The sequence below is a fragment of the Cebus imitator genome, unplaced genomic scaffold (assembly GCF_001604975.1).
Source record: "Cebus imitator isolate Cc_AM_T3 unplaced genomic scaffold, Cebus_imitator-1.0 Scaffold261, whole genome shotgun sequence".
Classification (NCBI taxonomy): domain Eukaryota; kingdom Metazoa; phylum Chordata; class Mammalia; order Primates; family Cebidae; genus Cebus; species Cebus imitator.
The window spans coordinates 6,719,548-6,726,661 of NW_016107576.1; the positions used below are offsets into that span (position 1 = coordinate 6,719,548).

General features: G+C 45.5%; 1 non-coding gene across 1 annotated transcript; it reads right to left on the minus strand.

Annotated features, from left to right (window-relative positions):
- Positions 1 to 4,585: 4,585 nt before the first annotated feature.
- Positions 4,586 to 4,685, minus strand: LOC119467143. Its single transcript, XR_005195675.1, has one exon. It is a non-coding gene; the product is annotated as a small nucleolar RNA U13 (small nucleolar RNA).
- Positions 4,686 to 7,114: the final 2,429 nt, after the last annotated feature.

Below are 7,114 nucleotides of genomic sequence, written 5' to 3' on the forward strand. Positions count from 1 at the left end.
CAGAGTCTCACTCTTGTAGCCCAGGCTGGAGTGCAGTGGTGCAATCTCTGCTCACTGCAACCTCCACCTCCTCCCGGGTTCAGGCGATTCTCCTGCCTCAGCCTCCCTTGGAGCTACGATTACCGGCACATGCCACCTTACCAGGCTAACTTTTTTTTTATTAGTAGTAGAGATGGGGTTTCAGCATGTTGGCCAGGCTGGTCCTGTACTCCTGACTGCCACTGATCTGCCTACCTCAGCTTCCCCAAGTGCTGGGATTACAGCCATGAGACACTGCCCCTGGCATATTTGCTGTTTTCAATCAGTAAGATCTGGTGTGTGAGTTGAAACCTTAGACCTCCTGTAAGACACATCCAGGTGTCATTTTCTTCATCATACTCCTTTTATTTCTTTTTAAAAATTCATGAATCACCTGAATGTTTTTTTCCAGAAGTCTCTCTGGCTGTTGATAATAAGTATTTCCCTGATAAAACCTAAATGAACCAAATAACAGTGAAGTGACTCATTGAAGCACATCTGTACTCTTCTTCACCCTCTCCTTGGCCCCATCCTCTCCCCAACAGACCAGGAACTTAACCCTAAAATCCAGGAAACTTTGTGCAGAGCCATTGAGCCCAGCCCATGCTGATTAAAGCAGGCACTCATGAGTATTCCCTGTAAGGGTGCCTTTTCAATGGCAGCCTGAGTATTCGCTGCCACCATATATCCAGCATAATCGCACTGGAAAAGATTGCATCAACAGACCCTAATTTGGGCATTGTAAAGGAAACACAAAGTCACGATATCACATTAACGAATAACGCGGCAGAAATTACAGAAATGTGAGCATTGCAGTGGGAAAGAAAAGCCACACGCCCTCTTTACCCTCCCTCTCCCCTCTCCCTACCCCACACAGTGACCAATGGCAATGGTGAGTCCGTGGACAGTGGCAGCTCTGGTCTCCGGTCCTATCTTACCCACAAGCGGCATGTTGGTGGCCGTGGTAGGCTCTCAGCATGAGTGGCAACAAGACAGAGCCAGCAGGTACCCTACAGGCCATAGTGAGTTACTGCTGATTTAATCGGCTGGCAACCAGGAAGGTTTGCCACTGAGTTTGATGAGACAGCTTTCTATATGCAAGAGAGCCATGGCACAAGGAAGCCTTTCTGCCAAGAGACCACGGCCTCCCTCAGTGTCTTGGCTATTTATGTCCAACACATTAAGAAGCTGTTTCCAAGAGGAAAATAAAGAAATCAAACCCAGCTGGGACCTGGTGAGAGCATCCTCTGTGTCCTGGGTGGGAGGGGTCCTGGCCAGGGCTATAGGAGGCCAGTCTCTGCTCTCAAGTGCTTGAGATCCACGGTGAGCACTGGGCCCACAGTTATGCAGGTGGCGGGGAGAGGGACAGGGGGTGTCAGCAGGATCACAGAAGCAGGAGCCAGCGCAGTGGAACTTGGCCCAGGGAACAAGGCTTCGTGTAGCTGAGTCTTGAGAAGTAAGTGGGATTTTGACAGGCCAGGGAGCTACACCGGGCAGGGAGATTGATGCCAGTGATGCCAAGTGACCTCTGTCTGGGGCGTGTTCTCAGGTGAAGAAACCAGGCTTCATTTCTGTAGGCAGGAGGAGCCTACAGTGATCAGAGGCATCGCTGTGAGAAGAGCATTTGTGAGGGCTCTGAGAACACTGTTTTGTGTTTATCACTTACTTCACCGCGTCTTCCAGACCAACATGTGTGCTAAGTTGTAATTTATTTACTCACAACCTTCTCTGAGTGCGCGTCTATGCCTGTGCTGTGCTCTGTCCATGAGGTGGGCACGTGCTCTTTCCAAGACCACGTGGGCGTGAAGGGCCTTTGGGGCTCATGCTCCTTGCTCAGCTCCTGGCCCAGGGTAGACGCCTACAATTTTGTGTTGAATAAATAGCTCGATACCAGGTCTTCAGATCATCGGTAAAACAATCAGACCCATCGCTTAAGTTTCTCTTCCGCATCTTCTTACCCACACGCCAGGTAGGTTCAATAGCTTGGCAGGTGACCATAGTCAAGGCGGTTTAACAAAAGGATTTGATGCCTTGCAGCAAGTAAGGAGGACATCAGGGATAATTCCCAAAGCAGTGCCTCCCAGAACAAAGGTGAAAGCCGAGCTTTTAGTGCTCTGGTAAGCTGAGTCATCAGATGTGGAGATGGAGTAAAGGCCATCTCTGATCATGTTCCACACACCTCACATGTACAGAAAATGGTGAATGAACTCCTCCCTGGGCAGGGATTTTAGTATGCTAACAAGGGGAGTTCTCCAAAGTTCCTCTCCAAAGCAGGCACCTCTGGGTCAAACACATTTTTGTTTTTCCAGAGCTGAGATTCTTCCTGGAACTTTTTGAAACAAGAACTCTGGGTGCAATCGTCACCAGTGGGTGCTTATTCACAGTGCAAGCACAGAAACCTGGGGACCACGGGTTAGGCTCTTGCAAGACTTCCCTGAAAGATCGGACCTGGTCACTGACATTTGTCTGCATTTCCCCTTGACAAGAAAGTCCACTGCATGACGAAACTGGTTCTCCAAGCCAGACTAGATATACAGTAGTTCCTGGAAGAGAGAGCTTAGGAGATGCAGCTTGAATGATACTTCAGAGATCTCGTTGTGTTTGCCCTCCAGCCATCTATTCTCCCTCCTGCTGCTGCCAGCATCTCAATTTGCCTTGAAGAATCATCCTCCTGTTGATCTCAGAGAATGTGGGTGTGGCGCCCAGCTCCTTGCTGCACACACCAGCTGGAGCTGTTGACAGCTGACTCAGGACGACAGCTATGCCGTCCTTGACCCTCGTGGCTGGTTCAGGAGCGGGCATGTTAAATAGGTCAGTCTACTATGGACGAATCCCACACATTTTTCTACAAGAGAAGGAAGATTATCTTGTCTTAGAGACTACGCAGTAAGGCCTCTGGGGTGGACTCCCCAGGAGTGTGGTCAAGTCGAAAAAGTAGAACCAGGAGATGGAGGGGGCCAGGGTCTGATTAGAGCCAGGGAAAGGCTCCGGGTGGTTTGCCTAATATGACAGTTTCTTTCTTTTTTTTTTTTTTTTTGACAGAGATTCGCTCTTGTTACCCAGGCTGGAGTGCAATGGCATGATCTCAGCTCACCGCAACCTCCGCCTCCTGGGTTCAGGCAATTCTCCTGCCTCAGCCTCCTGAGTAGCTGGGATTACAGGCACGCACCACCATGCCCAGCTAATTTTTTGTAGTTTTAGTAGAGACGGGGTTTCACCATGTTGACCAGGATGGTCTTGATCTCTTGACCTCGTGATCCACCCGCCTCGGCCTCCCAAAGTGCTGGGATTACAGGCGTGAGCCACCGCGCCCGGCAAAGTAATGCAGACAGTTTGTAGGTAATGAGGAAGAGCCCTCCAGCTAGGCTGCAGCCCCAAACAAGCTACCTAGTTCCCAGAAGCATGGCAGACCAACGAGTCCTTCCAGAGTGGCCCCGGGGAGTACTAGAGCGGGATTCACTGCAGGAAGCACCGCGCCGACAGACTTCCATCCCAAAGGTGCAGCCATGGCAGATTTGGCAAAAATAATTGGAAAAACAGTGTCATGCATCTCAAATTATTCCACATCTCTCCATCTCTGTTGCCACCACAAGCATTCAGGCCACTGTTGCCTCACCCTGAAAGACTAAAACAGCCCTCCATTTTCATCCATATCCTCCTGTTGTCCATTCTCCACCGTGCATCCAGAATCATCTTTTTAAAATACACATTCTGTTAAGTCACCTTCCTGCTTAAGCTCCTCTGATGACTTCTCATTCAAATGAGAATAAAATCCAGATTTCTTACCAAGACTCGCTTGGCCCTAAAAGACCTGTCCCCGATCCCCTCTACCTCATCTCATGTGACTAAAATTCAGCCATAATGACCTTTATTTCGTTTTTCAAACACATCAATCTCCTTTTGACCCCTCAGCCTTGTTCTTCTGGTCCCTGTCACCTGGAATATACTCTCTCATACCTTCCTCATAGCTGAATCCTCAGCCTTCTGTCCCAGCTAAAATGCCACCTCCTCAGAGAGTTTTTCTCTTGCCACCATATCTTCTCCACCTCAGTCAGTTTTTAACCTAGGTAACCCTGATAAATGACTTCGTGACATTCAAACATGTATCTATAGTGGCTCTAAATAACTGAAAGTCAGTTACGCAAGGGCAGGGACCTTTTCCATCCTTGTCCACGGCGGTTTTTCGAGGTCCTAGGATGAGTGCCATGTTCCGTACTCCGTTAGGATAAATAAATGGTGATTGTCCATGGCAACGCGGTTCCTAGATGCTACTGAAAGAAGCCACCCTCAACCAGAAGCACTGGACTTAGGAAATTTTGAAACCAAAAAATCTCCAGCTCTTAGAGCCACAGAGCGCTTGGCAAGAAACAGGTTTCTCAGCACAGACTACCCATCAAGTGTAGAAGCCAATGATTCAGATGAGAGCCAGCGTCTTTCGTTGCAATGAGATTAAATTTGCTAGTAGGATCAAGTGCCAGTCACCCCAGTTTCTCCCTTCTGCTTGCATTGAGATGATGACTGACTTTCAAATTGCCACGATGTGCACACCCCGTCTTATTCTGCTTCACATGGGATGGGTCATGTGCTGGTGGTATGACAGGATTTGACGGAGGTACGTCTCACACGAGTATGAAACCCAGTATCACACTTATAAAATACAGAGGGATCAACCTATTGTATTTTGGAAGGAGGGGAATAACTTTGGGAATCAGTAGAAACCCAGTGTGTGCTTCAACTGTCTGTGAGCACTTGTTTTCCTCACTCCAAGAATGACCCATTCTGGAATAATCTGAACACATTTAGCTGTGCACTTCACCTGGCAGACACCAGACAGCCACGCAGTTCAGACTTCTGACACAAGATGAAAGTGGTTCTGAGACCTAGTTCCTTCCAGCAGTGACACTCCCCGACATCATCAATCACTCAGACCCAGAGAGTGGGCAGAGAACTTTGGGCTAAGGTCTTCGGCAGCCCTTTAGCTGATGAATGTGTCTGTGGGTTCAGAGACATTTTCCGTGTGTTCTTTTTTTTTTTTTTAATCAAAGGAAAAACATTAAATGGAAAAAAAAAAAAATCAAAAGGTAAAGGAATAGGTTATTATGAAAGCCAAGTTTAATGTGCTTCCCCAATCTCATGCCTCAGAGATAATTTCTTTAGATAATTTCTGTCTTATTTCCTTTGTTCTTTACCTCCATTGTGTGAAATAATATGAATGTATATCTGTATTGATTTATTAAATTGAGGCCAGGCACAGTGGCTTACACTTGTAATTCCAGCACTTTGGGAGGCTGGGGCTAGAGGACGATTTGAAGCCAGGAGTTCAAGACCAGATTAGGCAATATAGCAACTCCCTATCTCTACAAAGAAAAAAAAATTTAAAAACCATTAGCTAGGCAAGATGTTGTATACCTGTAGTTCTAATGACTTAAGAGGCTAAGGCAGGAGGATTGCTTGAGCTTGGGAGGAGAATAGACTCTTTAATCAACATCTTACTCTCCTTGCTTTATTGTACATCTGTTCATTCGTCTGCCTCTGTCATCAATCCATCTTATTTTTTGATGAGTTTCAAAGTAAGTTGGAGACATCAGTGCGCGTCACCATCAACACTTCAGCCTGTAGTGCTGATCCACAGTTCAGGGTCAGCCACACAGTCATGACCACAATCAAGTCTTAGAATATTCCATCACCCCAAAATGTTTCTAATACCCATTTATGGTCAATACCACTGTCAGCCCAATCCTTTTCGTTCTTTATCTTTTTGAAATGAAATGTATATAAGATTCAATACATGGATCTTAAGTGTACTCTCAAATGAGTTTTGACAAAGGCATATTCCTGTGTCACCAAAGTCTCTGTTGAGGTACTGAATGTTACCACTGTCCCAGGGTTTTCCCCAAGTCCCTACACTGTCCCCAGCACAGAGACAATGACTGTTTAGATTTGTTCCAGGGTAGATTCGTTTTCCTTGTTCTATAACTCATACAGAAAGCATCTGTACAATAAATAGTGTTTTATTTCTTGTACGGATACACTCAGCATAACGTTTTTTGAGGTGTTTCATGCGACTGCCTATGTCAGTTGTCTCTCTGGTTGTTTGTTGATGGACTTGTGGCCTGTTTCCATGAGTTTTTGCTCATCATGAATAAAGCTGCTATAAACATCTTTGTACAAGTATTTTACTTGCAGACATATGTCTGTATTTCTTGCAGATATGCACCTAGAAGCAGAAATGCTGTGTGTATTTAGTTTTATAAGAAACCATCAGAACACTTTTCCAAAGTGAATGTACCACTTTATGTTCCCACTAATAGTACTCCAGAATTCTAGTTGCTCAATCTCCGCTGATATTTGACTGTTCTGGTAGCTGTGTCTCATTATAGTTTTAATTGCCGTTTCCTGATGACTAATGATGTTGTGCTTTTTTGTGTGTGTTTATTAGCACTTGTGTTTGTGTGTGTGTGCATTTGAGCGTGTATTTGTGAAGTGTCTGCCTATGCTGAAGTCGCCAGGTTATTCTCTTATAATTTTTTTCTAGAAGTTTTACTTATTATATTTTTAAAATATAATATTGAGATATAATTTGTATGCCATACATTGTAAGTGTGCAATTGAATGGTGTTGGTAATTTATAGAGCTGCACAACCACCACCACAATCTAGTTTCAGAACATTCCCGTCACTTCAGAAACGTTCTCCTACCCATTTAAAGCCAACATCACTCCCATCCCAGCAAACACCACTCTGCTTTCTGTCTCCATACATTTGCCTAGACTCTAGACATTTCCATTTACAGGAATCAACCCAAGAAAATTAAAGCACATATCTACATAAAGACATGTAAGTAAATATCCATAGCAGCATTATTCCTAATGGCCAACAGCTTGAAGTAACTTTAAATGTATTTCAGCATTATTGCTTACTCCGGGAGCTCTCTGCTCTCCACTTTCTAGGTGAGAATCCCGGCACCTCTAACCTTGTCTCTACCTTTTCCATCTACTCCAGCCTCCCCTTCCAGGATCCACCTTCCATCAGCCACATTTCTACCTTTTCATCTGAAGGCCATTCACACTTTAATACACTTTTTTTTTTTTTTTTTT